General features: G+C 43.8%; 13 non-coding genes across 13 annotated transcripts; 7 read left to right on the top strand and 6 right to left on the bottom strand.

Moving 5' to 3' along the window:
* The first annotated feature begins 205 nt into the window (after positions 1–205).
* On the top strand, positions 206–278 carry trnav-aac. The gene has a single exon. It is a non-coding gene; the product is annotated as a tRNA-Val (tRNA).
* A 193-nt stretch (positions 279–471) lies between these two features.
* Positions 472–543, bottom strand: trnad-guc. The gene has a single exon. It is a non-coding gene; the product is annotated as a tRNA-Asp (tRNA).
* A 602-nt stretch (positions 544–1,145) lies between these two features.
* Positions 1,146–1,218, top strand: trnav-aac. The gene has a single exon. It is a non-coding gene; the product is annotated as a tRNA-Val (tRNA).
* A 193-nt stretch (positions 1,219–1,411) lies between these two features.
* trnad-guc lies at positions 1,412–1,483 on the bottom strand. Its single transcript has one exon. It is a non-coding gene; the product is annotated as a tRNA-Asp (tRNA).
* A 602-nt stretch (positions 1,484–2,085) lies between these two features.
* Positions 2,086–2,158, top strand: trnav-aac. Its single transcript has one exon. It is a non-coding gene; the product is annotated as a tRNA-Val (tRNA).
* Positions 2,159–11,346: 9,188 nt separating this feature from the next.
* trnav-cac lies at positions 11,347–11,419 on the top strand. Its single transcript has one exon. It is a non-coding gene; the product is annotated as a tRNA-Val (tRNA).
* A 193-nt stretch (positions 11,420–11,612) lies between these two features.
* trnad-guc lies at positions 11,613–11,684 on the bottom strand. Its single transcript has one exon. It is a non-coding gene; the product is annotated as a tRNA-Asp (tRNA).
* A 607-nt stretch (positions 11,685–12,291) lies between these two features.
* Positions 12,292–12,364, top strand: trnav-aac. Its single transcript has one exon. It is a non-coding gene; the product is annotated as a tRNA-Val (tRNA).
* A 193-nt stretch (positions 12,365–12,557) lies between these two features.
* On the bottom strand, positions 12,558–12,629 carry trnad-guc. Its single transcript has one exon. It is a non-coding gene; the product is annotated as a tRNA-Asp (tRNA).
* Positions 12,630–13,236: 607 nt separating this feature from the next.
* Positions 13,237–13,309, top strand: trnav-aac. Its single transcript has one exon. It is a non-coding gene; the product is annotated as a tRNA-Val (tRNA).
* Positions 13,310–13,502: 193 nt separating this feature from the next.
* On the bottom strand, positions 13,503–13,574 carry trnad-guc. Its single transcript has one exon. It is a non-coding gene; the product is annotated as a tRNA-Asp (tRNA).
* Positions 13,575–14,181: 607 nt separating this feature from the next.
* trnav-aac lies at positions 14,182–14,254 on the top strand. The gene has a single exon. It is a non-coding gene; the product is annotated as a tRNA-Val (tRNA).
* Positions 14,255–14,447: 193 nt separating this feature from the next.
* On the bottom strand, positions 14,448–14,519 carry trnad-guc. Its single transcript has one exon. It is a non-coding gene; the product is annotated as a tRNA-Asp (tRNA).
* Between the last annotated feature and the right edge of the window lie 6,756 nt (positions 14,520–21,275).

A 21,275-nucleotide genomic window follows, 5' to 3' on the forward strand; every position in this document is an offset into this window, starting at 1 on the left:
GTCCGCCGCTGTTGAAGACTTCCAAAGTACAGGCCTTTCACCGTCTCATCGCCTTTCTCACAGCCTCGCAGCTCCACTTCGCTGATATCCTCACCACAACTTTAGGGAGCTTTAAGCTCGGCGCGCCTGCAGCAATGAGGAGGACTGTGCCGCTTTGCAAAACGGATTTCCGCCGTACGTGTGCAAATATAGTGGTCTTTAGGTGGTTTCAGTAGTGTAGTGGTCATCACGTTCGCCTAACACGCGAAAGGTCCCCGGTTCGAAACCGGGCGGAAACACAGCTGTTGGTGTATTATTGGTGAGTGTGAAAATCAAACAGAAAACGCCACCATGTGCAGCACTGGGAACACCTCGACAAGGCCTGGTGCTTCTTGTTAACAAGGATGCTAATTTGTTGGGCAAAAGGGACATAGGCGGCGATGCCATTTTACAGGTTTGGGTAATCATCATTAGCTGGTAGAAAACAAAACACTCCCCGTCGGGGAATCGAACCCCGGTCTTCCGCGTGACAGGCGGAGATACTGTCCACTATACTAACGAGGAAAGACTCTCTCGTGCCTTCTGCTTGTGAGCGGGCTGCTCGGGACGTTTCAGCGGTTACAGAGAATATGCCGAGATCTACCGGGAAGCGCTTCCGCTGAAGGACAGTGACGCATTGTTGCTAATGTTCAGCGGATGTGGTGCTCCCAATTGAGGTCCCGTTGGCTAGGAAGCCAAAGAACAGTAGGACAGCAGTAGAACTCACCGTGGTCACTGGCCTGGGGCAAGTCGTTAGCGGCTCGGTGGGCTTGAGCTTTGCAGTTTGGGATCTGTCTGAAACCTCTCCATAAGGGGGCGGACTCGTTAGTGCGGAGCTGCTGTTGACGAATCTCAGAGTACAGTCGTTTACACCTCATCAGCAGAAAGCAGTGTCGTTGGTGGGCCGCCGCTGTTGAAGACTTCCAAAGTACAGGCCTTTCACCGTCTCATCGCCTTTCTAGGCAGGCACAAAGATCCTCCACAGCCTCGCAGCTCCACTTCGCCGATATCCTCACCACAACTTTAGGGAGCTTTAAGCTCGGCACGCCTGCAGCAATGAGGAGGACTGTGCCGCTTTGCAAAACGGATTTCCGCCGTACGTGTGCAAATATAGTGGCCTTCAGGTGGTTTCCGTAGTGTAGTGGTCATCACGTTCGCCTAACACGCGAAAGGTCCCCGGTTCGAAACCGGGCGGAAACACAGCTGTTGGTGTATTATTGGTGAGTGTGAAAATCAAACAGAAAACGCCACCATGTGCAGCACTGGGAACACCTCGACAAGGCCTGGTGCTTCTTGTTAACAAGGATGCTAATTTGTTGGGCAAAAGGGACATAGGCGGCGATGCCATTTTACAGGTTTGGGTAATCATCATTAGCTGGTAGAAAACAAAACACTCCCCGTCGGGGAATCGAACCCCGGTCTTCCGCGTGACAGGCGGAGATACTGTCCACTATACTAACGAGGAAAGACTCTCTCGTGCCTTCTGCTTGTGAGCGGGCTGCTCGGGACGTTTCAGCGGTTACAGAGCATATGCCGAGATCTACCGGGAAGCGCTTCCGCTGAAGGACAGTGACGCATTGTTGCTAATGTTCAGCGGATGTGGTGCTCCCAATTGAGGTCCCGTTGGCTAGGAAGCCAAAGAACAGTAGGACAGCAGTAGAACTCACCGTGGTCACTGGCCTGGGGCAAGTCGTTAGCGGCTCGGTGGGCTTGAGCTTTGCAGTTTGGGATCTGTCTGAAACCTCTCCATAAGGGGGCGGACTCGTTAGTGCGGAGCTGCTGTTGACGAATCTCAGAGTACAGTCGTTTACACCTCATCAGCAGAAAGCAGTGTCGTTGGTGGGCCGCCGCTGTTGAAGACTTCCAAAGTACAGGCCTTTCACCGTCTCATCGCCTTTCTAGGCAGGCACAAAGATCCTCCACAGCCTCGCAGCTCCACTTCGCTGATATCCTCACCACAACTTTAGGGAGCTTTAAGCTCGGCGCGCCTGCAGCAATGAGGAGGACTGTGCCGCTTTGCAAAACGGATTTCCGCCGTACGTGTGCAAATATAGTGGTCTTCAGGTGGTTTCAGTAGTGTAGTGGTCATCACGTTCGCCTAACACGCGAAATGTCCCCGGTTCGAAACCGGGCGGAAACACAGCTGTTGGTGTATTATTGGTGAGTGTGAAAATCAAACAGAAAACGCCACCATGTGCAGCACTGGGAACACCTCGACAAGTCCTGGTGCTTCTTGTTAACAGTGAGGCTAATTTGTTGGGCACAAGGGACATAGCCGGATTATTGTTGGGATAAAGGGCTAAGGCAAATTGTTCAGGCTGCATGTCCCTCCACACAGAGGTTTTTCTTTCTTTGAAGCATACTTAAAAAGGTACTTTCCTTAATAACAAGCATAAAACAATTACATCTAGTTTGCTGATGTCTCAGTTCCTAGTTAGCAGCTAGCTAACTAGGTACATTGACATTGCTATGGAGGGTGTGTGAAGTTGCTGTACTTGGTACCATTCCTCTAATGTCAGTGCAGACTGGCAGGGGACTAGCACAGCTTGTTGATATTAGCTTGTACAACACTGCTATTGGCCAAGTAATGAAGTAGTGTTATCATATTTGATGATTTGATCGATAGGGTGAACTCATAAATTAATTGTGAGAATCTATACTTTTCTATCTTCATCAGGTAAAAATTGGAAATGGGATTCACTTGCTCATTAATTCATAATGAAACCATGTATTTTACTACATGCAGGTGGAATATTTTCTTTTACTGCAGGGCCATTCATGAGGCTTGTGGAACCAGATCAACTGTGATACTATAATTTTGCCTAGGCAGGTACAATGTAAGGCATATTACATGGTGTGTATATTTCACTGAGTAGGCCTATTGAGAGGTTGGAAGACAAAATGGATTGCCCAAAACCCCACCTCCCTCATCTTAGGTGCTCCTGATTCAGGAAATTTAGATTCACTTGACCACTAATCTTTTCGGCAATTGAACAGCTCCCAGGATAGAATAAAGGCAGGAACACACTGGCCCAACCGTTGGACATGTGAAGCGTTTGGATAGACTAGGATGAGGTCGGGAACAAATATGTTCCGTGTGTTCAGCTGCGTTGGAAGCTTTAGGGGCCACTCAGATGTTATCTGCTCCGATTCAACATGTGAAGTCCGAGGAGGTTGGCTGTCGGATGTCTGAGCCACCGGATACTCTGATTGGCGGTGTACTAGTGAATCAGCGCGGCGTGTGGGAGGGGCAAATACTGTGTGCGCATTGGTTTGTTTGGTAATGCCTCGCTGCATATTTAGTATGCAGCTGTTTTTGTCTGAAATAGTTCAGTTTCATTTTGATCGAAAGTAAAGACAGTTGCGTGCATAAACGTCTAGTCCAGCGTCTTTAACACTAGAGCCACCCGACTGCATCTCATGCAAGTGCAGAACGTACACACTACTGTGGAGCTGTCTGCACGTCGAAACGGTGTGCTCAATGCAACTTTTCTGCCGAACAGGCCAGACAAGAGGCAACAGAGTGGTCGGAGAATGGTCAGATAAGGCAGTTGGACGTCTGGGTGGAGTGTGGGGGCCTTCAGGTTAGACTGTGGTTGTACAGGATAGCTTTTTGGTATGCATTTTGGTGAAAAGAAGCATTCATGCTCAGAAAATCTTTTCTGGCCTATACTGTATCTATACCATATGACAGACAAGTGAGAATTTATTTCTATTATTTATTTATGTATTTATTTATTTTGTAATTTGGGGCAGCATAGTGGGGCAGGATAGGATGTTCTTCAGTGTCTGTGTGGGCAGCGCCGCCCCTCCCTACACGCAGAGCATGCGCTGTGCATAGGGCCCCACGATCCATGGGGGGCCCTATTTTACGCAAGGGGACACATTCTCTGCAAATGCGCCAAGGATGCGCATCGCTGCAGTGAGGTGCGCGTAAAGCACCAAGTCAGCCAGAAGCAGGAGAGATAAAAAAAGAAATGGGTAATCTGACATTGCACGTGTTGTCACAATGATTGACAGCACGCAGCATCTGACCAATCAGTGGTAAGATGTACCGACAGGCAGTTGGATGCAGGTGGAGAGATGGCCTCCAAACGGCTATATGAACTGGGAGTAAGCAAAAGAAAGAAAAAGTGAAAGTAAGATAGAGATTAGATAAAATGAATTAAGATAATCCTTTATTTGACCCACAGTGGAGAAATTCAAAGGGCTGCAGCAGCAAACAGCAGTGTAGAAATATAGAACCTACATACAAAATTTTAAATATTGAAATATTGAGATGTCCTCAAATAAATCAAAATGAATATTATTATTAGTAGTCGTATTTGCATTAATTGCATTTGTATCTGTGTGAGGCTAGTATTTACATTAATTTACATTAATTTGTATAATTTACCATTAAGACCGAAACAAACATTAATAATTTGCTTGTATGATGGATTTCTTATCATAACAGGATCAATGCTGAAGTTTGTTACTAAGGGTGACACGCGGACAGTGCCCAGCATGTCATCAAGGCCATCAAGCACCATGTCATCTGTAAAAGGCTTGTTCCATTGTTGAAAGAGGCTGTTCATTTGATATGTTCCTACTAATAAAGGTTATAAACCTAAAAGGCATTTCATAATACAGTCATTTTGTAATGGGGGGGGGCACTCAAAATAAATGTCTGCTTAGGGCTTAATTTAGCCAGGGGCAGCCCTGTGTGTGGGTTCCCTCATTAACTCATGCATCCTCCAAAGACATGTAGGCTAGGTTGTTCGGTAACTCTAAGTCGCTTGTAGTTTTGAATGTGAGCATGAATGGTTGTTTGTCTCTGCAACCCCATTCACGTTGCCCTTTCAGTGCTGGAATCATGCTGATTCCCCACTGCACCATATGTGTGAAAGTTACAGATGCAGAGAGGGGGGACAGTTTCACTGCAGCTCTGATCTGCCTCTGCACATAGCATCAGAGCGGCAGCAGAGGTAAGCCGGCATCTGTGTAAATGACCAAAATGGCAGGAGTTGTCAAGGAAGAGTCGTTACATTTTGACCTGTGCCAGTCTACCTGGGGGACCAGCCACTCGGCTGACTGGGTGTCCCAGCAACATGGTAGAGTCCACTAAGGACATTCATGTCTCCCTCCTGCAGCAGCAGCATGACCACCGAGGAAATTAGTACCCTCGAAACCAGCACCAGGAAGAGAACCCTTTCATGATCGACCAAATGCTTAAAATGTTTTCCAGCATGAGCTTTTTTGTGTGTTTTCCAACAAAGAGCCACCTGGATAATGCTTACTTTCTATTGTTCTCTACAATGACTGCCACTGCACAAAAAGCAAAAACAACCAAAGGCCCATATGGTCATCAAGGAGATAAAGGAGCTATGGCTATGGACCACGAGGATGAGGAGCGAGGGCATAAAGGGCCCACGAGTAAGAATTGAGAAGAGAGTCGTGGATGGTGGAGAGGAAGCGTGGGAGGCCACCAGACAGGAGTGGGGTGAACAGATGAAGAACAGAACAGATGTTCGGCACCATGTTACAGGACATCCAGTGGGTGATGCAATGCCAGGCCCCTCTTCTGCATGACATCATCACATGGACGCCAAAAGTGGAGTGCCCAGGTCCCCAGACCCCAGCAAGACACCATCCTGCTTCTGCCCCTCAGAGACGGTACTGTTTTCACCCACCGCAGTACCACCATCACATGGACAAATTTGACTCATTCCACCTGGCTGCCTCCTTGTCCTTTCTGCAACAGCTGGAGTGATTGCAGTTGCTGATTAACTCAACTTTACCTGCATCTTCCCATTGCTGCTGTTGCACTTTTGTTTTGATTTACATGGTTACTTATACATTGCGTTATCCTTGTTTTCTTTTTTTTTTTTATTTGAAAGTCTTTATGTCGCTTTCATTCATGGGACACTTTTACTTGATCCCTTCATGTTCTTTTATTTGTTCTGTCATATTTGCATTAGTTACTAGTATTATAATGACCAAAAGACATGAATGATGAAAAATAAGCAAGGTAAAACAATGGTTTAGCCCAGACAAATTATCATTACATTTGAACACAGTTTTTTATGGTACAGAATAGTGATGCAAATTCTATGAAATGTAAGAATCAGGTCAAATTTAAGATTGCAGTAATAATTAGGCAAAACATAATTATTCTGGGCACCATTCACAAAATGGGTTATGATAGGCAGGGGGGTTATAAATGAAGAGGAAAATAGAATTAAAAAAAAAACACTGCATACAACTTAGAACAGTCTGTATTTCAGTGAAGGGGGTGGACTTGTGGAATGGTTTGGGTGCTGAGGTGAAACACAGCATAAATATAAGCCATTTAAAGAAAAACTACAAAAATATTTTTGGCTGGTATATTAGAGAGGAAAGGTTGTGTCAGGGGTGTGATTTTGTAACACTGGGTGGACATTTGCTTTGTAAAGAAACCAGGATTATTCATTTAATTGGATGACTATAAACAGGATACTTGTTTGTACATCAGTCGCAAATCATGTGAGTTTGTTGAAATAATGAATTAGACGTATGGATATATAAGGGATATAAAAGTTTTACTTCTGCCTTCTCCTTTTCATACACTGTTACAGTTTGTAGGTGTAGATGGACCCAGACGTGGACAATAAGGCAGGCAGTAGTATAGCAAGGAAATATATTAAAGCTTCACAGGGAGTATGCAGGTATGAGTAGTCAAAGGCTCTGGCTGATGAATCCACTGGGGATAAGGAGGAGAGGTAGCTCATGGTGATGCTTGTCACTGGAAGTAACTGGAAGCGGAGCCGCTAGTAAATGAACAAGGTTGAACACTGAAAAGAAAGAAAAAAAAAGTTAGATCTCTAAACTATGGAAAGACTTAGCATTAGCAGGGGCCATTTACCACTTAGTCCTGCTGAAATCATCTGGCAGCAGGTAGAGTGGAGACCAGGAGAAACCCCAACCAGCCTCTTAGTGTACCTCTGAAAGCACAACAAGCACAGAAAACAAAACCAAAAAAACACAGCTCAAATCCACAACAGAAAATTACTGAATGTGACACATTGTTCACTCTCCATTTCCTGCCAGTCTTAGCAGAGAAGTCCTCTATGAAAAATCATGACTTGTCTATGGCCAGAATTCAAAATTAGCTCCACCTTTATCAACTACACATTGGCTTTTAGATTACTACCTGATAATTTGAACCAAGGAGTTCTGTTGTGGTAGTGTTGTTCATACAAGTACTGTACTGGAAATCTTAAATTCTGGTATTGTAACCCTGTCTGTAATGTTAACAGTTCCATGGTGCCTTCATGGACTGCCTGATGGCTGTGTGCTTGTGCACCCTGATAAGCAACTTGGTCAGGCTCAGGGAGACCAGGTTGCTTTGTGTTCCACTCTGGCAAGAAGGGTTCCTTGTTGAGTTCACACACATCTTGTAGAACACAACGAACAGCAACTGGCATAGAAGCAGCTGAAAAGTAATTTATCTTGGCCAGGCATCTCCAGCCACCCTTAAGACACCCAAACTCAGTTTCCACCACTATCCTTACCAAACTCAAATGGTAGTTGAAATTCCGCTGCTGCTTATGAAGTGCATGGTGGCTGGTGAACCCCTTCATCAGCCATTTCCTGAGGGGGTAAGCAGGGTGTCCCATGATGTGGAAGGGGATTCCCTTGAAAGTGATGGATTTCTGTGGGCAGAGCAATGTAGATGTATCAGTACATCATGCATGCTTTGCAATGCCTAGGGCCGATGCAAATACTGGTATAATGAGTAAAAGACTTTTTGGCTTATGCCCATCCAAAACTTGCCTTAGCCCATCCTATCGTTTAGTCCACAAATCGTATATCCAGGGGTCCATGCTGCGACCAAGTGAATCCGGGAGTTAGAATGACAGGTGGCAGACCAATGTGTGTTAGATGGGCAGGGACTGGCACTGTAAGGGGCTAATGTGTGGAGGGGAAGGGTCCGAAAGCTGTTCCGAGCGCAGAAGGAGAAGGTTTCACTTTCATCGAACAATGGCAAAACAAACTCCGAATCTACCAGAAAGGTGTCCGCCGCGTGGCGGAGCTGAGCTGGTTTGTCACTTTCACTTTGTGTTGTTGTTTTTATAACACACACCTATAACTGCAGCACTGCAAAACCGGATTGGAGCACTATATTATAGACAGACAGCTGGAGTCAGTTGAGCTTTATCCTCAGTTTACATTAACTAATTTTTGGAGAAAAGTTGATCATTGTTCATCCATAATCATTAATGTTATACATCATAGGTTTAAGAATACATTAGACACTCATCCGGTGAAATGGCTGATTTAGTGGGGGGACTGTATGTCAGTGGAACTTGTACATAGATCATGGATAGTCAAAGATTGTTGTTATATGTGCTTTTATGAAAAATCTGTCAGCTGCTTCCTGGGAGCTGAGCCCCCCCAGAGGTCAGATCCTAGAATCGCCCCTGGGTGCAGCTGTGTGTGCAGGTAGAACAAACTGAAGGATTATGCATTGTAATTATAGTAATAAACATTAATCACAATGAATTCAACAAATATTTCATGACGCCCAAACTATCCATGGGCAGCATGTGAATGCAGCATAGGAAACCAAGAGGAAAATAATACAATGCAATAGTTTATCTACGGTTAATAAAAGGCAACAACATAATAATAATAATAATAATATCCTGTCATAGATCACCATGTCACAAACCTAGGTAAAAAAATATCACAGGGAGAGCAGAAAATCATTTAACAGCAGTATAGGCATCACAGAAAAATAAATAAAAAAACATCCGTCTTGCCAAGATCATTTTCAGAATTTTTGTTTTGTTTGTTTGTTCAGAAAGTCGACATGTACTCTGTGCTGACTGATGAAGAGCTGGATGCTGTCACTGAAGAAATCCAAGTCACTCACCCAAACACAGGATACAGAATGATGAAATCATTCCTTCATGCCAGGTGGCTGCTGGTGCAAATAAGTCTGATATAAAGTAGACCAAAAATGGTGTCAGTGTTACAAGGATGATTAAAATATATTATTAAAATGAGATAATATAAAAAGAATAGAATTGCTTGAATGAAATGAAATGCTGTTAATATTTCATGTAGTTTGTCTGAGATTTTTTTTCCTTGTTGTTGTAGTTACAAGAGTACATGTGTCCCTAAGAAGAGTGGACCCAGTTGGCACTGAAGTGCGGGCTATTACCAATCGCACACTAAAACAGAGGCAGTACTCTGTTCCTGCACCGAATGCAATGTAGCACGTCGATGGAAACCACAAATTAATGCGGTATTTTTCTTAATTGTTTTTACATACTTGAACATATGATACATTGAGTTGTTTCACCCTAAAAACTGTTTTTAATCATTGTACCCTACCTTTCTTTGTGTCAAATAAGCTGTGAATGAACCCTCTTAAAATTTATATCTGATGCAATTTTTATTTTTTTTTTAACCAATAGCTGGAGAATTGTCATTCACGCTGGAGTAGATGACTTCAACCATTTAATTGTTTCTCTGTCTGCTGCAATGAACAATCGAGCATCTACAGTGTTGGAGAGCTTCTTGGGTGCCATTAACAGATTTGGTTAGTCATCACATGTGCGCTCTGACAAGGGTGGTGAGAATATTGAGGTTTCCCATTTCATGGTTGAACACCGAGGAGAGAATCGAAACTCGCACATTACTGGAAGGTGTGTCCATAACCAATGGAAAGTTTTCTATAGCAATATATTATGAGACAATCATTGCAGAAGAGAACTGTCAGACTTGGACAAAAGAGAGGACTCAGATGCAGTAATGGCAGAAGTAATGTCAGGTTTTATCAATCTGTTTTGCAACTCCTCAGAAAGAATGATAAACCAAATGCTATGAAACTCTGAGAGACAGACAAGACAAACATAAAACACTGAATAATAAAAAACACTCCCGAAGGAGTAAAATCTACTCTGTACTGAAAGCTTGAATATAACAAAAACATCAATCAATTTCATACTTAGTTTTTTAAGTAAATACTCTACCGAGACCAGATTAGGCTATACATACATTTTGAAAGAGATTTCTGAATTTACTGAGCATCAATTTACACTTTGCAGAGTCACAACATCTACCAACTATAAATTATACTTTTTCTTGCCTGTTTTCTTGTTTTCAAATCAGATCATTCCAAATCCAAAATCTGTACTTCTAACAGATGCTTCAAGGTTGTCTTTGAATGTCTGGTAACTTTGGCACTTCAGGGGCAATTTCAGCGTTGTCACGCAAGTTGAGGCTACAGGCATGGTCATTTCAGGAGAAACTTCTACATACAGGCGCTGGAGAGGTATACTCCAACCTGTCCAAAACTTCAGGAATTGTTGTAGTTCCTGAGAGGACCCTACAAAGACACCTTCATAAGTATTTTAAAACCTGCAAATAAGATACTTTACATCATAACTTTTGAAGTTGACCAAAACAACATTAATCACTGCTTCACTGTAAGGTGATTTAAAAAAATGGGTTCTCTACAGTAAAATAAAACAATGTTTACAAATTGTGGATTTTTCACCAACATGTTTCAATGAAGAAGGACTCAATGTAAATAATTAACAACAGCTCTAGAAGATGTACATTGTTCAGATCTGTTTTTTCTGAGGAAACATTTACAATCTGACCATTTTCACTGTAGTCTCTCAGAAAGCCTGTGACCAGGCATCTCTCCTCCATGCTGCTGTGGTCATCCTCAGCCTCACTATCTGTCATTGGCCAGATGATCCTTTTCAAGATGGTCTGAGAAACAAAAACAGCCTCAAAGACTATAAACTCAAAGGTTATATTAACAGAGTAGAGCTATTTTGCAAAGAACCATATATTGTTTTTTAAAAAAAAAAGTAGAGGCAGTTTTTATTGGATATAACATTGGAGGCTTGTGATATCTGTAATATGACATAACTCCAACATGTTACACTTAAAGCGTTATTCCAGTTCCCGTATGATTACAATGATAGCCCCACTGATATTCATCTTAACAGTCAGCATCTTCAGGTGAGAAGCCAAATACCTGCGAGTCCATAACTTTCTCTGCAGATCTTGGAAAAAGGACGGGACACTCTTTGATCTGAAAGCAGTGTCGTTGGTGGGCCGCCGCTGTTGAAGACTTCCAAAGTACAGGCCTTTCACCGTCTCTTCGCCTTTCTAGGCAGGCACAAAGATCCTCCACAGCCTCGCAGCTCCACTTCGCTGATATCCTCACCACAACTTTAGGGAGCTTTAAGCTCGGCTCGGTGCGCCTGCAGCAATGAGGTGGACCGTGCCGCTTTGCAAAACGGATTTCCGCCGTACGTGTACAAATACAGTGGCCTTCAGGAGGTTTCCGTAGTGTAGTGGTCATCACGTTCGCCTCACACGCGAAAGGTCCCCGGTTCGAAACCGGGCGGAAACACAGCTGTTGGTGTATTATTGGTGAGTGTGAAAATCAAACAGAAAACGCCACCATGTGCAGCACTGGGAACACCTCGACAAGGCCTGGTGCTTCTTGTTAACAAGGATGCTGTTTTGTTGGGCAAAAGGGACATAGGCGGCGATGCCATTTTACAGGTTTGGGTAATCATCATTAGCTGGTAGAAAACAAAACACTCCCCGTCGGGGAATCGAACCCCGGTCTTCCGCGTGACAGGCGGAGATACTGTCCACTATACTAACGAGGAAAGACTCTCTCGTGCCTTCTGCTTGTGAGCGGGCTGCTCGGGGCGTTTCAGCGGTTACAGAGCATATGCCGAGATCTACCGGGAAGCGCTTCCGCTGAAGGACAGTGACGCATTGTTGCTAATGTTCAGCAGATGTGGTGCTCCCAATCGAGGTCCCGTTGGCCAGGAAGCCAAAGGGCAGAACAGTAGGACAGCAGTAGAACTCACCGTGGTCACGGGCCTGGGGCAAGTCGTTAGCGGCTCGGTGGGCTTGAGCTTTGCAGTTTGGGATCTGTCTGAAACCTCTCCATAAGGGGGCGGACTCGTTAGTGCGGAGCTGCTGTTGACGAATCTCAGAGTACAGTCGTTTACACCTCCTCAGCAGAAAGCAGTGTCGTTGGTGGGCCGCCGCTGTTGAAGACTTCCAAAGTACAGGCCTTTCACCGTCTCATCGCCTTTCTAGGCAGGCACAAAGATCCTCCACAGCCTCGCAGCTCCACTTCGCTGATATCCTCACCACAACTTTAGGGAGCTTTAAGCTCGGCGCGCCTGCAGCAATGAGGAGGACTGTGCCGCTTTGCAAAATGGATTTCCGCCGTACGTGTGCAAATACAGTGGCCTTCAGGTGGTTTCCGTAGTGTAGTGGTCATCACGTTCACCTAACACGCGAAAGGTCCCCGCTTTGAAACCGGGCGGAAACACAGCTGTTGGTGTATTATTGGTGAGTGTGAAAATCAAACAGAAAACGCCACCATGTGCAGCACTGGGAACAGCTCGACAAGGTCTGGTGCTTCTTGTTAACAAGGATGCTAATTTGTTGGGCAAAAGGGACATAGGCGGCGATGCCATTTTACAGGTTTGGGTAATCATCATTAGCTGGTAGAAAACAAAACACTCCCCGTCGGGGAATCGAACCCCGGTCTTCCGCGTGACAGGCGGAGATACTGTCCACTATACTAACGAGGAAAGACTCTCTTGTGCCTTCTGCTTGTGAGCGGGCTGCTCGGGGCGTTTCAGCGGTTACAGAGCATATGCCGAGATCTACCGGGAAGCGCTTCCGCTGAAGGACAGTGACGCATTGTTGCTAATGTTCAGCAGATGTGGTGCTCCCAATTGAGGTCCCGTTGGCCAGGAAGCCAAAGGGCAGAACAGTAGGACAGCAGTAGAACTCACCGTGGTCACTGGCCTGGGGCAAGTCGTTAGCGGCTCGGTGGGCTTGAGCTTTGCAGTTTGGGATCTGTCTGAAACCTCTCCATAAGGGGGCGGACTCGTTAGTGCGGAGCTGCTGTTGACGAATCTCAGAGTACAGTCGTTTACACCTCCTCAGCAGAAAGCAGTGTCGTTGGTGGGCCGCCGCTGTTGAAGACTTCCAAAGTACAGGCCTTTCACCGTCTCATCGCCTTTCTAGGCAGGCACAAAGATCCTCCACAGCCTCGCAGCTCCACTTCGCTGATATCCTCACCACAACTTTAGGGAGCTTTAAGCTCGGCGCGCCTGCAGCAATGAGGAGGACTGTGCCGCTTTGCAAAACGGATTTCCGCCGTACGTGTGCAAATACAGTGGCCTTCAGGTGGTTTCCGTAGTGTAGTGGTCATCACGTTCGCCTAACACGCGAAAGGTCCCCGGTTCGAAACCGGGCGGAAACACAGCTGTTGGTGTGTTATTGGTGAGTGTGAAAATCAAACAGAAAACGCCACCATGTGCAGCACTGGGAACACCTCGACAAGGCCTGGTGCTTCTTGTTAACAAGGATGCTAATTTGTTGGGCAAAAGGGTCATAGGCGGCGATGCCATTTTACAGGTTTGGGTAATCATCATTAGCTGGTAGAAAACAAAACACTCCCCGTCGGGGAATCGAACCCCGGTCTTCCGCGTGACAGGCGGAGATACTGTCCACTATACTAACGAGGAAAGACTCTCTCGTGCCTTCTGCTTGTGAGCGGACTGCTCGGGACGTTTCAGCGGTTACAGAGCATATGCCGAGATCTACCGGGAAGCGCTTCCGCTGAAGGACAGTGACGCATTGTTGCTAATGTTCAGCAGATTTGGTGCTCCCAATTGAGGTCCCGTTGGCCAGGAAGCCAAAGGGCAGAACAGTAGGACAGCAGTAGAACTCACCGTGGTCACGGGCCTGGGGCAAGTCGTTAGCGGCTCGGTGGGCTTGAGCTTTGCAGTTTGGGATCTGTCTGAAACCTCTCCATAAGGGGGCGGACTCGTTAGTGCGGAGCTGCTGTTGACGAATCTCAGAGTACAGTCGTTTACACCTCCTCAGCAGAAAGCAGTGTCGTTGGTGGGCCGCCGCTGTTGAAGACTTCCAAAGTACAGGCCTTTCACCGTCTCATCGCCTTTCTAGGCAGGCACAAAGATCCTCCACAGCCTCGCAGCTCCACTTCGCTGATATCCTCACCACAACTTTAGGGAGCTTTAAGCTCGGCGCGCCTGCAGCAATGAGGAGGACTGTGCCGCTTTGCAAAACGGATTTCCGCCGTACGTGTGCAAATACAGTGGCCTTCAGGTGGTTTCCGTAGTGTAGTGGTCATCACGTTCGCCTAACACACGAAAGGTCCCAGGTTCGAAACCGGGCGGAAACACAGCTGTTGGTGTAGTATTGATGAGTGTGAAAATCAAACAGAAAGCGCCACCATGTGCAGCACTGGGAACACCTCGACAAGGCCTGGTGCTTCTTGTTAACAAGGATGCTAATTTGTTGGGCAAAAGGGACATAGGCGGCGATGCCATATTACAGGTTTGGGTAATCATCATTAGCTGGTAGAAAACAAAACACTCCCCGTCGGGGAATCGAACCCCGGTCTTCCGCGTGACAGGCGGAGATACTGTCCACTATACTAACGAGGAAAGACTCTCTCGTGCCTTCTGCTTGTGAGCGGGCTGCTCGGGGCGTTTCAGCGGTTACAGAGCATATGCCGAGATCTACCGGGAAGCGCTTCCGCTGAAGGACAGTGACGCATTGTTGCTAATGTTCAGCGGATGTGGTGCTCCCAATTGAGGTCCCGTTGGCTAGGAAGCCAAAGAACAGTAGGACAGCAGTAGAACTCACCGTGGTCACTGGCCTGGGGCAAGTCGTTAGCGGCTCGGTGGGCTTGAGCTTTGCACTTTGGGATCTGTCTGAAACCTCTCCATAAGGGGGCGGACTCGTTAGTGCGGAGCTGCTGTTCGAAACCGGGCGGAAACACAGCTTTTGGTGTATTATTGGTGAGTGTGAAAATCAAACAGAAAACGCCACCATGTGCAGCACTGGGAACACCTTGACAAGTCCTGGTGCTTCTTCTTAAATTTTTGCTGGGTGGAATTCTTTCAGAAGAGCCAATAGGAAACCTCAATGCGTGTGCTGTCCCCACCTCTCCATTAGCATTTTATTTCACTAGTTCTACAAGTGAACATTTGAACACCTTTACTAGTACTACTAGTAAACCAAAAACACCTTACTAGTACTACTAGTGGACACTTTTGCCCTTACTAGTAGTACTACTATGGTCCAAAATATCCCAACTAGTGCTACTAGTGGTTTCTGTGGCTCTTACTAGTAGTACTAGTAGACACTTTTGCCCTTACTAGTAGTACTACTATGGTCCAAAATATCCCAACTAGTGCTACTAGTGGTTTCTGTGGCTCTTACTAGTAGTACTAGTAGACAATTTGGGCCTTACTAGTAGTACTAGTGAGGTAAAAAACACCTTACTAGTAGTACTAGTAGGCCCATTGGACCTCACTAGTGGTACTAGTGATGTCAAAAGAGACGTACTAGTATTACTAGTAGACATTTTGACCCTTACTAGTAGTACTAGTGAGATCAAAAACATCTTACTAGTGCTACTAGTTGACATTTTGGCTCTTACTAGTGCTACTAGTGGGCATTCTTGCTGTTACTAGTAGTACTAGTAAGGTAGAATATACCTTACTAGTGCTACTAGTGGACATTTTTGTACTTCCTAGTAGTACTAGTGAGGTAAAAAATTCCTTACTAATGCTACTAGTGGGCATTTTGGTGCTACTAGTAGGGTCCAAAAGGCTACTAGTGAGTGACACATGCCTACTAGTAGGGCCTAGTTGTGTTACTAGTGCAGCACAGTAGTTTACTAGTAGGGTTTGATTGCGCACTAGTAGGCCAAAAGTGGCACTAGTAGTGGAAAAAACGTTACTGGTAAGACACAGTCGTTCTACTAGTGCGCCCTAGTAGTTCTACTAGTGCGCCAAATTGTCTTACTAGTGAGGACAAAAAGCTTACTAGTACATGAACCTTAAGTCTGATATCAAGGATATTGAATAAATGCTCAAACGGCTTTCCATAGAGCTGCGAGGCTGTGGAGGATCTTTGTGCCTGCCTAGAAAGGCGATGAGACGGTGAAAGGCCTGTACTTTGGAAGTCTTCAACAGCGGCGGCCCACCAACGACACTGCTTTCTGCTGGGGAGGTGTAAACGACTGTACTCTGAGAGTCGTCAACAGCAGCTCCGCACTAACGAGTCCGCCCCCTTATGGAGAGGTTTCAGACAGATCCCAAACTGCAAAGCTCAAGCCAACCGAGCCGCTAACGACTTGCCCCAGGCCAGTGACCACGGTGAGTTCTACTGCTGTCTTACTGTTCTTTGGCTTCCTAGCCAACGGGACCTCAATTGGGAGCACTACATCCGCTGAACATTAGCAACAATGCGTCACTGTCCTTCAGCGGAAGCGCTTCCCGGTAGATCTCGGCATATGCTCTGTAACCGCTGAAACGTCCCAAGCTGCCCGCTCACAAGCAGAAGTCATGAGAGAGACTTTCCTCGTTAGTATAGTGGACAGTATCTCCGCCTGTCACGTGGAAGACTGGGGTTCGATTCCCCGACGTGGAGTGTTTTGTTTTCTACCAGCTAATGATGATTACCCAAACCTGTAAAATGGCATCGCCGCCTATGTCCCTTGTGCCCAACAAATTAGCCTCCCTGTTAACCCCATAAAGCCTGATGAGCTTTTACTGTTGTTGTTGTTGTTAAAAAGAACAATAATGATGTCCAGGATATCAAAGATAGCCTTGATATCCGTGATATCAAAGATATCCTTGATATCAACGGATATCCCTGATATCCGCTGTATCAGTGATATCCATGATATCAAAGATATCCTTGATATCAAAGATATCCTTGATATCAGTGATATCCGTGATATCAAAAGACATCTGTGATATCAGTGATATCCGTGATATCAAAGATAACCTTGATATCCGTGATATCAAAAATATCCTTGATATCCGTGATATCAAAGATAACCTTGATATCCGTGATATCAAAAATATCCTTGATATCCGTGATATCAAAGATATCCTTGATATCCGTGATATCAAAGATAACCTTGATATCCGTGATATCAAAAATATCCTTGATATCCGTGATATCAAAGATAACCTTGATATCCGTGATATCAAAAATATCCTTGATATCCGTGATATCAAAAATATCCTTGATATCTGTGATATCAAAGATATCCTTGATATCCGTGATATCCGTGATATCCGTGATATCAAAGATAACTTTGATATCCGTGATATCAAAAATATCCTTGATATCCGTGATATCACAGATAACTTTGATATCCGTGATATCAAAAATATCCTTGATATCCGTGATATCAAAGATATCCTTGATATCCGTGATATCAAAGATATCCTTGATATCCGTGATATCCGTGATATCAAAGACATCCTTGATATCCGTGATATCCTTGATATCAGGGATGTCCCTGATATCCCTGATATCACGGATATCACGCACCGTGCTGGCGCTGCGGTGTCGTGCGCCATCTTGGTTGTCCAAGAAGCCGGAGCAAGAGAGAGAGAGCTATCTATAACCACACACTGGAGAGCTTTAGTCATGGAAAGGACCTGTTGCGTTGTCTACTGCGCTGTCCGTTCACACAACCAAACAATAAGGACCGAAAACTGACTATCGTTTTATAGTTTTCCTTCGTGGAAGCAGCTTCAAGGAACCCTTTTGTTAGACATTACAAAGAGGAGACGGATGGCTCGGCTAGCAGCCGTAAGACGCCCTGACAGCAAGTTTGACAGCATCCCGAGATATATGAACGTGTATTCCAGACACTTTCATTCAGGTGAGTGTTTTGATTGTTTACTATTGGTCATGTTTTAGCACAAAATCCGATATTAGTGCGTAATAATAGCTACCGAGACAGCCACAGTTGCTAGCTAACCAATTTAGGTGGCTAACTTGCTGTCTCTAGCTCTCTAGTTAACCAGCTGGTGGATGAATAGATCGATAGACATTCACCCAGACATTTTCATTTCATTCATTATAGTTTGGTCTTGGTCATGTTTTAGTGCAAGATCCAAGTTTACTGCATAATAATAGCTACAGAGACAGCGAGACAACCAGCCAGCTAGTTAGCTCACTGGCTGTCTAGCTGGCAGATGAATAGATCGATTTATTCAAAAACATTCACCCGACATTTTCATTCGGGGGTTTTGATGTTAACTATTGGTCAATTTTAGTGCAAAATCCAATTTTACTGCACAGTCATTGTTACCGAGACAGCCAGTTATCCAGCTAGCTATTTAACTAACTGGCTAACTGGCTGGTAGATAAATAGATTAATTGATCGATAGACATTAACTTTTCTGTTGCTTGCGAATATTTTGAGTGTTGATATATGTTGTTTCACTACAGGTAAACCAGCATATGAAATGGATGAGTGACACCCTGACTGGGCTCCATCACTGCACCTGTTTCAGCCAGACTGGTGCTGATGCAGACAAGAGCGAATTAGAAAGAAAAGACCAGACGGACACACATATGGCAGAAGATGAGGAAGATTGAGACAGCGTAGAGGCACTTACCTGTATGCTACGCTTAAATCTGTATATCTGTGTACTTATGTTTTAGAATTTGTTGCTGTTATACCATTGTGTTCTTTGCACCTAATACAAAACAAACGTTTATTAGCTGTATAAGTGTAAATAAGGGGTGTAATTCCATGGCAATACATGTAATTCTGACTTTGATTCTGTGCCATTGTAATTGTGCAATTGTTTGGGTGCATGTTTTACAACAAATATTGCCAAAAAAAAAATAAAAATGTGCAAAAGAATAAGTTAACATAAGTTAACAATGCAATTATAAAGTGAAGCCTTTTCAGGAAAAAAAAAGACTAACAACTTAAAAATATTGCATAAAACATTGTGCAAAAGAATAAGTTGATATATGTAAATACACCGATCAGTCATAACATTATGACCACTTGTACAATATAATGTTATCCAATACTACAGCTGTGCCTTAAATTCTGCCTTTGCAAAGATAATAATGTTCAGTTTTTGATTGACATGGCCAGAGAATATTAAACTACATGGTGGTTATTGAAGTTGTATTTTGAACTGGTGTTGAACTGGAACAGCTTTAACGTGAGGGTCAAGAGAGTCTGGCTACAGACCTCCAGTGTGGGGTTGCCTCCGGTGCAGCCTCCAGTCTCAGGCCAGTACGTACACAAGAAACTTCAAAATTACATCATGTAGACGCTTCCGGTGGAAGCACTATTTTCACTGATTTATATTTAATTAATCTACATCGTAATGGTAAAGCCACTCATTTCTTAAATGTGGCATACATGTTGATCTGTCTACGCAGCATGTTACCTCGGTAGGCCTATACGTCTGTTATATTTTACCTTTGCAAGCACTCTCAGCGCATATGTGGAGGGCAGGAGTAGTTACTTAAAACCATAACATACAAACACAATTAGCCTCTGCTTTTTATATTTTTTGTACAATATTCATCATGTTAAATACATTATTTTATTGTGTGCTGTGTATATTTCACCTAAGTCTTTTATACGTAATACACCTGAAGGTCTTTAGAAGACATACAGGCCAATCAATTTGTTCACTATGCTTAAATAATAATTTATAATAATAATAATAATAATAATAATAATAATAATAATAATAATGCTCATAACAATGTCAGCATATGTGTAAGAGCAAGAATAGTTCAAATTATTCATTATCTTAAAATGCATTAACTTACCAGTTTTCTTCATGGTATAATCAACGTTAATTATTTGGTGCTTGATTAAAAAAAACACACATAAAATGACAAAATGATCAAACAATCAGCTGCCCTTTATTCAGCACAGCAGTAGTGCCCTACAAGGCCATCAACATTTGACATTCGCACTATGTCAAGTAGCCTTGTTTATCACTCATCTCCTCACTAAATGTCCATGTCTTCAATTCTGGAGAACAGAAATTTGAATGGCTCCAAGATGCCTTCTCTTTCCTGGTCACACTCTCCTCCTCAACCCAAAGTCCCCCTCTCCCATCCAGTTTGTCCTATGGAAAGGACAGAAAGAAAAAAGGTTGTCTTCATATAGCATAACTGCTACACAAACAGTATCATCACCTCAATGATTCACATAAAGATAACATATTGTATTCCTTCATTTGTGATCTACATCTTACATATATAGTATACTGAAGCACAGAGCATAGAATGTGGCAAAATGACACTTCCCAAGTAGTTTGTCATCATATTAATCCCAGTATAGAACAGGAAAATGCGCCTACTGCTTCCACTGTTGTCTCAGACGCTTTTGCAATGGACACACTGGCTTGCTAAGGCTATGCCTTGTAGTTGCTCCTCTTACTAAAAAGACAGAAAAAGAAAATAATTCAATTAATATCCACATACAAGCAATGATGCCACCAAGAAACTAATCCACCCTGATAGATGTAGATACTGATAATACTGATGAAGAATATGTTAAGTAAACATTGCCAAAGTAAACCTAAATTATAATAATAATAATAATAATAATAATCATAATAATAATCATAATAATAATCATAATAATCATATTAATATTAATAATTTTAATGACCGAGTGGTGGATCAAATAAGAAAAATGAAAGATTTTGGTAATAGTATTCTCAAAGGAAAATAACCCCCAACTTGAATGATTTCTTAGTTCTCAGAGTCCAAGTTTCTCCAGCCTGAACGTTCCCCCAGGCTGTATATTCACTTATTACAACATGTGCCACTGTGGGAACTTATCAAAAAGCCCCTCTGAGCATTCCAGTGGGGGGGTACTTCTAAACAAACCTACAGTACCTGATTTGCACACCCAGAATCTGACCTCAGTGATGTCATCCATCCTCCTCTTCTTCAGTCTGAAGACTGGTGACACCTCATCTCACCTCATCAAATGTCTGTCCAGTGGGCAAACATTTTGCCATGGCTCAAATAAAGAGTTAAAGAAAAAACATAAATGTCTTATAGGTATAACAGAGATAAAGTGTTAACAGTTCCAAGTCAATTAAATGTCAACATTTTTATGCTCTCACCTTCCAAGGTCAGAGTTCTCCATTAGCATAACACACCACCGCTTTCCAGAACTGGCAAGTCCACCTGATGAAGGAAAAACATAATTTTCAGTTTAATTTGAATGAGCGGGTCAATTTACAACAGTGAAATCATAAGGGGCATCCAGTACGGTGTGAAGCGCATACTATGAATAAAACATTCATAATTTTACGTTAATATCTTGTAAGCATGACTGACATAAGACCAATAATGTCTCCTACCATCAACATGAAGATGCCACAGTC

The sequence above is a fragment of the Acanthopagrus latus genome, chromosome 22 (assembly GCF_904848185.1).
Source record: "Acanthopagrus latus isolate v.2019 chromosome 22, fAcaLat1.1, whole genome shotgun sequence".
Lineage (NCBI taxonomy): Eukaryota > Metazoa > Chordata > Actinopteri > Spariformes > Sparidae > Acanthopagrus > Acanthopagrus latus.